This window comes from Ovis canadensis, chromosome X, assembly GCF_042477335.2.
Source record: "Ovis canadensis isolate MfBH-ARS-UI-01 breed Bighorn chromosome X, ARS-UI_OviCan_v2, whole genome shotgun sequence".
In the NCBI taxonomy this organism is placed as follows: Eukaryota; Metazoa; Chordata; class Mammalia; order Artiodactyla; family Bovidae; genus Ovis; species Ovis canadensis.
The window spans coordinates 120,803,246-120,817,486 of NC_091727.1; positions in this window are offsets into that span (position 1 = coordinate 120,803,246).

Genomic DNA, 14,241 nt, shown 5'->3' on the forward strand with positions numbered 1-14,241 from the left:
AGTTTTGCCAAGAAAATGCACTGGCCATAGCAAACACCCTCTTCCAACAACACAAGAGAAGACTCTACACATGGACATCAACAGATGGTCAACACCGAAATCAGATTGATTATATTCTTTGCAGCCAAAGATGGAGAAGCTCTATACAGTCAACAAAAACAAAACCAGGAGCTGACTGTGGCTCAGATCATGAACTCCTTATTACCAAATACAGACTTAAATTGAAGAAAGTAGGGAAAACCACTAGACTATTCAAGTATGACCTAAATCAAATCCCTTATGATTATACAGTGGAAGTGAGAATAGGTTTAAGGGCCTAGATCTGATAGATAGAGTGCCTGATGAACTATGGAATGAGGTTCGTGACGTTGTACAGGAAACAGGGATCAAGACCATCCCCATGGAAAAGAAATGCAAAAAACAAAGTGGCTGTCTGGGGAGGCCTTACAAATAGCTGTGAAAAGAAGAGAGGTGAAAAACAAAGGAGAAAAGGAAAGATATAAGCATCTGAATGCAGAGTTCCAAAGAATAGCAAGAAGAGATAAGAAAGCCTTCTTCAGTGATCAATGCAAAGAAATAGAGGAAAACAACAGAATGGGAAAGATTAGCGATCTCTTCAAGAAAATTAGAGATACCAAGGGAACATTTCATGCAAAGATGGGCTCGATAAAGGACAGAAATGATCTGGACCTAACAGAAGCAGAAGATATTAAGAAGAGGTGGCAAGAATACACAGAAGAACTGTACAAAAAAGATCTTCACGACCCAGATAATCACTCATTAAAAGATCTTCACAACTCAGATAATCACTGGTGTGATCACTCATCTAGAGCCAGACATCCTGGAATGTGAAGTCAAGTGGGCCTTAGAAAGCATCACTACGAACAAAGCTAGTGGAGGTGATGGAATTCCAGTAGAGCTGTTTCAAATCCTGAAAGATGATGCTCTGAAAGTCCTGCACTCAATATGCCAGCAAATTTGGAAAACTCATCAGTGGCCACAGGACTGGAAAAGGTCAGTTTTCATTCCAATCTCAAAGAAAGGCAATGCCAAAGAATGCTCAAACTACCACACAATTGCACTCATCTCACATGCTAGTAAAGTAATGCTCAAAATTCTCCAAGCCAGGCTTCAGCAATACATGAACCATGAACTTCCTGATGTTCAAGCTGGGTTTAAAAAAGGCAGAGGAACCAGAGATTAAGTTGCCAACATCCGCTGGATCATGGAAAAAGCAAGAGAGTTCCAGAAAAACATCTATTTCTGCTTTATTGACTATGCCAAAGCCTTTGCCTGTGTGGATCACAATAAACTGTGGAAAATTCTGAAAGAGATGGGAATACCAGGCCACCTGACCTGCCTCTTGAGAAACCTGTATGCAGGTCAGGAAGCAACAGTTAGAACTGGACATGGAACAACAGACTGGTTCCAAATAGGAAAAGGAGTCCGTCAAGGCTGTATATTGTCACCCTGCTTATTTAACTTATATGCAGAGTACATCATGAGAAACACTGGACTCAAAGAAACACAAGCTGAAATCAAGATTGCCAGGAGAAATATCAATCACCTCAGATATTCAGATGACACCATCCTTATGGCAGAAAGTGAAGAGGAACTAAAAAGCCTCTTGATGAAAGTGAAAGAGGAGAGTGAAATAGTTGGCCTAAAGCTCCACATTCAGAAAACGAAGGTCATGGCATCCGGTCCCATCACTTCATGGGAAATAGATGGGGAAACAGTGGAAACAGTGTTAGACTTTATTTTTTTGGGCTCCAAAATCACTGCAGATGGTGATTGCAGCCATGAAATTAAAAGACGCTTACTCCTTGGAAGAAAAGTTATGATCAACCTAGATAGTATATTCAAAAGCAGAGACATTACTTTGCCGACTAAGGTCCATCTAGTCAAGGCTATGGTTTTTCCAGTGGTTATGTATGGATGTGAGAGTTGGACTGTGAAGAAGGCTGAGCACGGAAGAATTGATGCTTTTGAACTGTGGTTTTGGAGAAGACTCTTGAGAGTCTCTTGGATTGCAAGGAGATCCAACCAGTCCATTCTGAAGGAGATCAGCCCTGGGATTTCTTTGGAAGGAATGATGCTAAAGCTGAAGCTCCAGTACTTTGGCCACCTCATGCGAAGAGCTGATTCATTGAAAAAGACTTTGATGCTGGGAGGGATTGGGGGCAGGAGAAGAAGGGGACGACAGAGGATGAGATGGCTGGATGGCATCACTGACTCGATGGACGCGAATCTGAGTGAACTCCGGGAGTTGGTGATGGACAGGGAGTCCTGGCGTGCTGCGATTCATGGGGTCACAAAGAATCAGATATGACTGAGTGACTGAACTGAACTGAACTGAACTGAATTAGCTCAAATGCTTTTGCACAGTAAAGGAAACCATAAACAAAAGGAAAAGACAACTTACAGACCAGGAGAAAATATTTGCAAATGATGTGACTGGTAAGGAATTCAGTCTCCACATTATGCAAACAACTCATGAGGCTTAATATCATCAAAACAAACAGTCCAATAAAAACGTAGGCAGAAGATGTAAATAGCTATTTGTCCAAAGAAGACAAACGTATGACTGACAGAAGCCTATGGAAAGATGCTCAACATGGCTAATTATTGTTGTTGTTCAGTCACCAAGTTGTGTCTGACTCTTCATGACCCATGGACTGCAGGACACCAGGCCTCTCTGTTCCCCATCATCTCCCTGAGTTTGCCCAAGTTCATGTCCATTGCATCAGTGATGCCATCCAACCATCTCATCTAATCCCTCATCTTTCTATTAGAAAAATGCAAATCAAAACTACAGTTGGATATCACCTCACATCAGTCAAAATGGCTATCATCAACACACACACACAAAAATAAAATGTTGGAGAGGGTGTGGAGAGAAGGGAAACCTACTATACTGTTTGTGGGAATGTAAATTGGTACAGCCACTATTGACGACAGTGTGGAGGTTCCTTAAAAAACTAGAAATAGAGCTACCATATGACCCTACAATCCCATTCCTGGGCGTATATGTATCCAGAGCAAATCATGGTCTGAAAGGATACATGCACCTCACTCTTCATTGTAGCAGTATTTATAATAGCCTTAACTTAAGTGGAAACATGGAAACAACTTAAAAACTAATCAATAGAGGAATGGATAAAGAAGATATGGTACATATATACAATGGAATACTACTCAGCCATTAAAAAGAATGGAATTATGCCATTTGCGGCAACATAGATGGACCTAGAGATTGTCGTACTAAGTGAAGTAAGTCAGACAGAGAAAGAGAAATATCATATGATATCCCTTATATGTGGAATGTAAAAAGAAATGACATGTCAACTTAGTTACAAAACAGAGACAAACTCACAGACCGGGAATGAACTTAAAGTTACTGGAGTGATGGGTGGGGGGAGAGGGATAGTTAAGGAGTTCTGGATCAACATGTACATACTGCTATATTTAAAATGAATACCAAGGACTTACCTGATGGTCCAGCTGTAAAGAATCCTCCTGCCTATGCAGATGACATGGGTTCAATCTCTGGTCTGGAAAGATTCCACATGCCACAGAGCAATTAACCCCATGTGCTACAACTACTGAGTCCATGTCCTAGAGCTGGTGCTATGCAACAAGAGATGCCATCTCAATGAGAAACCCACACATGGAAACTAGTGAGTAGCCCCCACTTGCCACAACTAGAGAAAGCCTGACTGCAGCAAAACAAAGACCCAGTGCATTCAAAACATTTAAAAAAATCATTTAATTTAAAAATATTCTACAAAATGGACAAGCAGCAAGGATCTACTGTATAGTACAGAGAACTCTGCTCAATGATATGTGGCAGCTTGGGTGAGAGGAGAGTTTGGGGAAGAATGGATACATGTATTTTTATGGCTGAATCCCTTCACTGTTCATCTGAAAGTAACAGTACATTTTTAATCATCTGTACTCCAATACAAAAATTAAAAAAATTAAAAATTAAAATAAATTAAAGTAAAAATAAATAAATACATAAAATAAATTACTACAGAAAAAAATCACAGAATTAAAACAGTTAATAAATCTAATTGAAGGGTGAAAAAAAAATAAAACAAAATAAACCCTGAGACTATGAGCCACCTAGCAGAGCAGTTCTCCTGGCTTCCCTTACTATACTATTCTCTGCTCTCCTTTTCCAATAAAGTGCTTTGCTTTATCAATAAAAATAAATAAATAAATGTGAAAAAAACTAACCATAACACTGTCATGTCTTCTTGAATTTCACAAGATATTTTGTATACATGCACATAATAGTATGTTGATTGTGAATATCAACAATTCTTTAAACAAATTTTGGCACTATTAAATGAATAAGTTAATAGAGTTCTAGCCTTTATCAATAGTATAATGCAAATGAACCCACAGAGATCAGCACAGGGGCAAAAGCATGAACTCTGAAGTGATACAAATTTGAATTAGACTCTGATACAGGTCCTCCTGTTCACCAGCTATGTAATATTGTGCAAATCATTTTTATTAGAGCTTCAGGCTCCTTATCCTTTAAAGAGGCATAATAATATATACATTCAAGGGTTATTCTGAGGCTGAAATGAGATGTGTTGAAAGCTTCTAGGACAAGACAGCATACAGCTAAGCATATTTTTCATTTACTGGCTGCTTTCCATATGTTCAGCACTCTTCTAAGCTCTTTTTACAATCAATTCCTATTATTCTCAATAACTTTAAGATGTCTTTATTGTTATTTACTGTTATTCCTACTTTACAGATAAAAGTTAAGGTTTAGAAATGTTAAAAAAAAAAAAGCATTTCTAAGTGAGCATTTGCACATAGACTGCCTAACTTTGAAACCCAAGCTGTTAATTACTATGCCTTTGGTTTGAACAAATATCTAGAGTATCTAGAGCTGGGATCCATACACTACAGCCCACAGGCAGAAGACTGAATGTAGCCCACTCTCTGTTTTTGTATAGCCCATGAGCTAATAATTTTTTTAACATTTTTAAGAAGTTGAAAGACAATCAAAAGAATACTATTTTGTAATAAGTAAAAAATTACAATTTCAGTGTCCATAAATAAAGTATTATTGCAATAAAGCCACTCACACACATTCACATATTGTCTATGGCTATTTTCATGCTTTAGAATTTGTAGTTGCTCAAACCACCACATGATTGCACTCATCTCACACGCTAGCCAAGTAATGCTAAAAATTCTCCAAGCCAGGTACATGAACCGTGAACTTCCACATGTTCAAGCTGGCTTTAGAAAAGGCAGAGGAGCCAGAGATCAAATTGCCAACATCCTCTGGATGATCAAAAAAGCAAGAGAGTTCCAGAAAAACATCTACTGCTTTATTAACTATGCCAAAGCCTTCGACTGTGTAGTAGTAGTGAGTAGTGAAGTCGCTCAGTCTTGTCTGACTCTTTGCGACCCCGTGGACCGTAGTCTACCAGACTCCTCTGTCCATGGGATTTTCCAGGCAATAGTCCTGGAGTGGGTTGCCATCTCCTTCTCCAGGGGATCTTCCCAACCCAGGGCTCGAATCTGGGTCTCCCGCATTGTAGACAGACGCTTTACCATCTGAACTGTGTGGATCAAAACAAAATGTGGAAAATTCTTAAAGAGATGGAAATACCAGACAACCTTACCTGCCTCCTGAGAAATCTGTATTCAGGACAAGAAGCAACCATTAGAACTGGACATGAACCACAGACTGGTTCCAAATTGGGAAAGGAGTATGTCAAGGGTGTATATTGTCACCCTGTTTATTTAACTTATATGCAGAGTACATCATGAGAAACGCTGGGCTGGAAGAATCACAAGCTGGAATCAAGATTTACATGAGAAATATCAATAACCTCAGATATGCAGATGATACCATCCTTATAGCAGAAAGCAAAGAAGAACTAAGGAACCTCTTGATGAAAGTGAAGGAGGAGAGTGAAAAAGTTGGCTTAAATCTCAACATTCAGAAAACGAAGATCATGGCTGCCAGTCCCATCACTTCATGGCAAATAGACGGAGAAACAGTGGAAACAGTGGCAGACTTTATTTTGGGGGGCTCCAAAATCACTGCAGATGGTGACTGCAGCCATGAAATTAAAAGACACTTGCTCCTTGGAAGAAGAGCTATAACCAACCTAGACAACATACTAAAAAGCAGAGACATTAGTTTGCCAACAAAGGTCTGTCTAGTCAAAGCTATGTTTTTTCCAGCATGGATGTGAGTGTATGGATGTGAGTGTTGGCCTATAAAGAAAGCTGATTCCTGAAGAATTGATGCTTTTGAACTGTGATGTTGCAAAAGACTCTTGAGAGTCCCTTGGACTGCAAGGAGATCCAGCCAGTCTATCCTAAAGGAAATCAGTCCTGAATATTCATTGGAAGGACTGATGCTAAAGCTGAAACTCCAATACTTTGCCCACCTGATGCGAAAAACTGACTCATTTGAAAAGACCTTGATGACGGAAAAGATTGAAGGTGGGAGGAGAAGGGGACAAGAGAGAATGAGATGGTTGGGTGGCATCACCAACTCGAACGACATGAGTTTGAGCAAGCTTCAGGTTTTGGTGATGGACAGGATAGCCTGGCATGCTGCAGTCCATGGGATCACAAATAACTGGACATGACTGAGTGACTGAACATAACTGAATCTGTGGGTCACTACTGACTATTTCACTTACCATTTTATGGATATACCACATTTGTATATTCATCAGATGATGGATATATTTTACCCCATTTTTAACTATTATGAATAATGCTACCATGAACATCCAAGAACACATTTTTGCATGAATAGATGTTTTGATTTCTATTAGATTTGTGCCTAAGAGTGGCATTGTTGGGTCATATGGTAGATAACTCTATGTTTAACACTTTGAAGAATCATCAAATTATTTTCCAAAGAGGCTGCATAATTTTATGCTCTCACTGGCAATATATGATTCTTTCAATTTTTCAAAAATACTTGCCAAACCTGTTACACCTGTCTTTTAAAATTCTAGCCATCCTAGTGAGTGTACACTATTTTTTAATTTATGTTAATTGGAGGATAATTGCTTTACAACATAGTGATGTTTTTTTTTGCCATAGAAAGGGAGAAGACTCAAAATCAATAAAATTAAAAATGAAAAAGAAGTTACAATGGACAACACAGAAATACAAAGAATCATAAGAGACTATTATGAGCAACTATATAGCAACAAAATAAACAACCTGGAGGAAATGAACAAATTCTTAAAAAACTCAGCCATTAAAAAGAATACATTTGAATCAGTTCTAATGAGGTGGATGAAACTGGAGCTGATTATACAGAGTGAAGTAAGCCAGAAAGAAAAACACCAATACAGTATACTAACACATATATATTGAATTTAGAAAGATGGTAATGATAACCCTGCATGCGAGACAACAAAAGAGACACAGATGTATAGAACAGTCTTTTGGACTCTGTGGGAGAGGGAGAGGGTGGGATGATTTGGGAGAATGGCATTGAAACATGTATAATATCATATAAGAAATGAATCATCAGTCTAAGTTTGATGCAGGATACAGGATGCTTGGGGCTGGTGCACTGGGATGACCCAGAGAGATGGTATGGGGAGGGAGGTGGGAGGGGGGTTCAGGATTGGGAACACATGTACACCGGTGGCAGATTCATGTTGATGTATGGCAAAACCAATACAGTATTGTAAAGTAAAATAAAGTAAAAAAAATAAATAAATAAAAATAAAAGTCATCTTAAAAAAATGTATAACCTTCCAAAACTGAACCAGGTAGAAATAGAAAATATGAACAGACCAATCATAAGCATGGAAATCAAAACTCTAATCAAAGCTCTTTCAACAAAGAAAAGCCCAGGACCAGACGGTTTCACAGGTGAATTCTACCAAAACTTTAGAGATGAGCTAATACCTATCCTACTCAAACTCTTCCAGAAAATTGTAGAGGAAGCAAAACTCCCAAACTCACTCTAGGAGGGCACCATCACCCTGATACCAAAACCAGGCAAAGATGCCACAAAAAAGAGAAAATCACAGGCTAATATCACTGATGAACATAGATCTGAAAATCCTCAACAAAATTCTAACAAACAAAATCCAACAACACATTAAAATGATCATACATCAAGACCGAGTGGGCTTTATCCCAGGGATGCAAAGATTCTTCAGTATATGCAAATCAATCAATGTGATACACCATATTAACAAATTGAAAGATAAAAAACATATGATCATCTCAATAGATGCAGAGAAAACTTTTGACAAAATTCAACACCCATTTATGATAAAAAGGTCTCCAGAAAGTACACATGTAAGGAGTACACCTTAACATAATAAAGGCCATATCCAACCAATACACAGCAAACTTTATCCTCAATGGTTGAAAGCTGAAAGCATTTCCTCCAAAATCAGAAATAAGATAAGGGTGCCCACTCACACCACTGTTATTCAACCTAGTTTTGGAAGTCCTAGCCACAGCAATCAGAGAAGGAAATAAATGAAAGGAATCCAGATTGGAAAAGGAGAAATAAAACTGTCCCTGTTTGCAGTGACATGATTCTCCACATAAAAACCCTAAAGATGCCACCAGAAAATTTCTAGAGCTCATCAATGAATATGGTAAAGTCACAGGATATAAATTAACACACAAAATAAATCCATTACATTCCTATACACTAATAATGAAAAATCAGAAAAAGAACTTGTGTAAACTATTATTTTATGGTTTCAACTTGTATTTTCCTGATAGTTAATGATTTGAGCTTGTTTTCATGTGTTTATTGGACATCCATATATCTTTTTTGTAGAAATACCTATTCAAATCCTTTGCCCATTTTAAAATTAGATTATGTATCATTTCATTAGTGAGTTATTTTTTTAAAACTTCTGGATGCAAACCACTGACTAGATATCAAGTTTATCCCATTCAGTTTTTTGATAGTGTGTTTTAAAACACCAATACTTTTAATTTTGATAAAGTATAATTTATTTATTTTGTCTTTTATCACCATGCCTTTGGAACCATTTCTAAGAAAACATTATCAGAGTTCACGCAAATTAACTCCTAAATTTTAATCTAAGAGGGTTAATAATGTTTTACACAACTGTCTTAGATTAGGGTCTTACATTAAAATAAGGTCTATGATCCATTAATTTTTCTGTTTGAATTGTAGTAAAATATGCATGGCATAAAGTTAACATTAAAAATTAAGTGTAATTGGCAAATTCCAGGATATAGTGGAGAACAGAGGAGCCTGGCATGCTACAGTCCATGGGATTGCAGAAAGTTGGACAGGACCTTACCGACTAAAAAATAACAATTTAGCAGCACTGATTATATTTTCATTGTTGTGTAGCTATCATCACTACCAGAACATTTTCATCATCCTAAACTGAAACTCTGTGCCAATTAAACATTAATTTCCTATTATCCCTGGCTCCAAATCCCTGCTAACCACTACTCTACTTTCTGTCTTTATGAATTCTGTTATTTTAAATACTTCATATAAGTGGAATCATGCAACGTTTGTGTTTTTGTGAGCCGACTTGGCATAACTCAAATTTTATCCATGTTGTAGCAAGTATCAGAATTTAATTCTTCTTTAAGGCTGATTGTGTGTGTGTGTGTGTGTGTGTGTGTGTGTGTTTATATTCATAGTAATATTGGCCTGTATTTCTCTTGTCTTGTGGTATTCCTATCTGGATTTGGTATCAGGGTAATGCTGGCCTTGTAAAATGAGTTTGGGAGTGTTTGCTCCTCCTTGCTGGAGACCTTGAATTCCATGGTGCTGGAATGGGTTATGAAAGCCTCTGATAGGGTAGTTAGTTTGGCAATGGTCCCTGCTGGATTCTCTCTTAATCCTGTGTCTCTGGCATTGATTGGGAACCTGAGGCTACAAGAGACACCCATGGCAGTGGAATCTAGCCACTATTGGAATATGCTGGGGCGCGACTGAAATCTGTTGCTACATGAGCTACCTGATGCCATAGGAGCCAACTGATGCTGGGGTAAACTGAGAGCGTGTATTCATGATAGTTTGTTAGGAATTTGGTTCCAAGAGAGTCAGCAGGCACCTTGGTGGGTTGGGATCCTGGGACACTGGAGATGCCTAAGTCTGTGGAAGCCAGCAGGTGCCAGAGTGCATTGAGGGCTTTGGTTTATGGAAGCATGTGGAAGTGTGGAGACAAGGAAGCTTCCTGGAGAGAAGGAATCACTTGTGGCCACCAGTCACCTGGAACCACTGGAACTGGCCAGTTTCCTGGTAGAAAACTGAGTTCAAAAGGGCCTTCTAATAATCTGGAGCCAAAAAAGCTGCCTGAAGCAATGGATGCTGCCTGGGACTGCTGGACACAGTTCAGTTCAGTCCAGTCGATCAGTCGTGTCCAACTCTTTGAGACTCCATGGACTGCAGCACGCCAGGCCTTCCTGTCCACCACAGGTTGAGTTTAATCAACCTCATGTCCATTGAGTCAGTGATGTGATCCAACCATCTCATCCTTTGTCGTCCCTTTCTCCTCCCGCCTTCAATCTTTCCCACCATCAGGGTCTTTTCAAATGACCATCATCAGCTCTTCACATCGGGTGGCCAAAGTATTAGAGTTTCAACTTCAAAATCAGTCCACCCAAAGAATATTCAGGACTGATTTCCTTTAGGAAGGACTGGTTGGATCTCCTTGCAGTCCAAGGGATTCTCAACAGTCTTTTCCAACATCACAGTTCAAGAGCATCAATTCTTCAGGGCTCAGCTTTCTTTATAATCCAACTTTCACATCCATACATGACTGCTGGAGAAACCATAGCTTTGACTACATGGACCTTTGTTGGCAAAGTAATGTCTCTGCTTTTTAATATGCTGTCTAGGTTGATCATAACTTTTCTTCCAAGAAGCAAGCATCTTTTAATTTCATGGCTACAGTCACCACCTGAACTGATTTTGGACCCCCCCAAAAATACAGGCTGCCACTGTTTCCACGGTTTCCCCATCTATTTGCCATGAAGTGATGGGACCAGATTCCATGATCTTAGTTTTCTGAATGTTGAGCTTTAAGCCAACTTTTTCACTCTCCTCTTTCACTTTCATCAAGAGGCGCTTTAGTTCTCTTCACTTTCTGCCATAAGCGTGGTGTCATCTGCATATCTGAGATTATTGATATTTCTCCTAGCAATCTTGATTCCAGCTTGTGCTTCTTGAGCCCAGCGTTTCTCATGATGTATTCTGCATATAAGATAAATAAGCAGCGTGACAATATACAGGCTTGACATACTCCTTTTCCTGTTTGGAACCAGTCTGTTGTTCCATGTCCAGTTCTAACTGTTTCTTCTTGACCTGCATATAGATTTCTCAGGAGGCAGGTCAGGGGGTCTGGTATTCACATCTCTTGATGAACTTTCCATAGTTTATTGTGATCCAAACAGTCAAAGGGTTTGGCATAGTCAATAAAGCAGAAATAGATGCTATTCTGGAACTCTCTTGCTTTTTCGATGATCCAGCACATGTTAGCAATTTGATCTCTGGTTCCTCTGTCTTTTCTAAAACAAGCTTGAACATCTGGAAGTTCACAGTTCACGTATTGTTGAAGCTTGGCTTTGAGAATTTTTAACATTATTTTACTGGCATGTGAGATGAGTGCAATTATGCGGTAGTTTGAGCATTCTTTGGCATTGCCTTTCTTTGGAATTGGAATGAAAACTGACCTTTTCCAGTCACTGCTGAGTTTTCCAACTTTTCTGGCATATTGAGTAGCACTTTCACAGCATCATCTTTTAGGATTTGAAATAGCTTTACTGGGATTCTATCACCTCCACTAGCTTTGTTTGTAGTGATACTTCTTAAGGCCCACTTGACTTCACATTCTAGGATGTCTGGCTCTAGATCAGTGATCACACCATCGTGATTGAGTCGAGATCTTTTATGCACAGTTCTTCTGTGTATTTTTGCCACCTCTTCTTAATATCTTCTGCTTCTGTTAGGTCCATACCATTTCTATCCTTTATCGAGCCCATGTTTGCATAAAAATGTTCCCTTGGTATCTAAATTTCTTGAAGAGATCTCTAGTCTTTCCCATTCTGTTGTTTTTCTCTATTTCTTTGCATTGATCACTGAGGAAAGCTTTCTTATCTCTTCTTGCTATTCTTTGGAACTCTGCATTCAAATGGGTATATCTTTCCTTTTCTCCTTTGCTTTTGGCTTCTCTTCTTTTCACAGCTATTTGTAAGGCCTCCTCAGAGAGCCATTTTGTTTTCTTGCCTTTCTTTTTTGGAAGATGGTCTTGCTTCCTGTCTCCCGTACAATGTCATGAACCTCCATCCATATTTCATCAGGCTCTCTATCAGTTCTAGTCCATTAAATCTATTTCTTACTTCTACTGTATAATCGTTAGGGATTTGATTTAGATCATACATGAATGGTCTAGTAGTTTTCCCTACTTTCTTCAATTTAAGTCTTAATTTGGCAATAAGGAGTTCATGATCTGAGCCACAGTTAGCTCCCGGTCTTTTTTTTTTTTTTTTTTGCTGACTGTATAAGCTTCTCCATCTTTGTCTGCAATAGGCACCAGAGTGAGAGGGAAGTCTGCATTCATGGTACTCTGATGAGATCCTGGTGCCAAGGATGGCTTTGGGGGTTGCTGGAGATGCCTGTGGCCACTGGAGTCAACAGGTACCAAGATGAATGTGGGCCTGAGTTTGCAGGAGCCTATAGCAAGCTACCTAGAGCTGTGAGAATTGGCTTGGTATTGGAGTGGGTCCTCTCTGGAGTTTGTGCTAAATTTGGGCACTCATTTTACTCTCCTCCCATGTGGAAGGTGTCTCTTTTCACACTGGGCTGCCTTAGCTTAGGAACCATGTAATGAGGTAGTATAAATCTATCTTTTTTACCCTTATCAATGTGTTCTTTCTTATTTCTGTGGTTCACCTATGTGCTGTGATTCCCTCACCGAGAATATTTGCTTTGTGAATGTATTTTCATGCATGGTTAATTATTCAAATTGATGTTGGTGAGGAGGAGGGAAAGGGGTAAGTAGCAGATATTCCTATGCCACCATTTTGCTTACATCATTTTCTCACAGTCTTCTGATTATGTGTTTTCAGGCCTGTTCTTCAATAAGACTAGTTATTCTCCAAGGGCCAGAACCTGTATGTATTCTGGCAAGGTCTAGTTAATTATGATCCAGATAGGATTATTTAACCACTCAGATAGATACTGAATATAGCTTGTGGAATCAGGGTGTTTCTATGAGAATCTCCATGACCTTAGATGATATGTGAATTTGGAAATTTCAGTTGCCTTTGTAGAGGGAAGACCATCAAATACTGATTCTTCAGTTCAGTTCAGTTCAGTCGCTCAGTCATGTCCAACTCTTTGCGACCCCATGAATTGCAGCACGCCAGGCCTCCCTGTCCATCACCAACTCCCGGAGTTCACTCAGACTCACGTCCATTGAGTCCGTGATGCCACCAGCCATCTCATCCTCTGTCTTCCCCTTCTCTTCCTGCCCCCAATCCCTCCCAGCATCAGAGTCTTTTCCAATGAGTCAACTCTTCGCATGAGGTGGCCAAAGTACTGGAGCTTCAGCTTTAGCATCATTCTTTCCAAAGAAATCCCAGGGTTGATCTCCTTCAGAATGGACTGGTTGGATCTCCTTGCAGTCCAAGGGACTCTCAAGAGTCTTCTCCAGCAACACAGTTCAAAAGCATCAATTCTTCGGTGCTCAGCCTTCTTCACAGTCCAACTCTCACATCCATACATGATCACAGGAAAAACCATAGCCTTGAGTAGACGGACCTTTGTTGGCAAAGTAATGTCTCTGCTTTTGAATATGCTATTTAGGTTGATCATAACTGTTCTTCCAAGGAGTAAGCATCTTTTAATTTCATGGCTGCAGTCACCATCTGCAGTGATTTTGGAGCCCCCAAAAATAAAGGCTGACACTGTTTCCACTGTTTCCCCATCTATTTCCCATGAAGTGATGGGACCGGATGCCATGATCTTCGTTTTCTGAATGTGGAGCTTTAAGCCAACTTTTTCGCTCTCCTCTTTCACTTTCATCAAGAGGATTTTTAGTTCCTCTTCACTTTCTGCCATAAGGATGGTGTCATCTGCATGTCTGAGATTATTGATATTTCTCCCGGCAATCTTGATTCCAGCTTGTGTTTCTTCCAGTCCAGCATTTCTCATGATGTACTCTGCATATAAGTTAAATAAGCAGGGTGACAATATACAGCCTT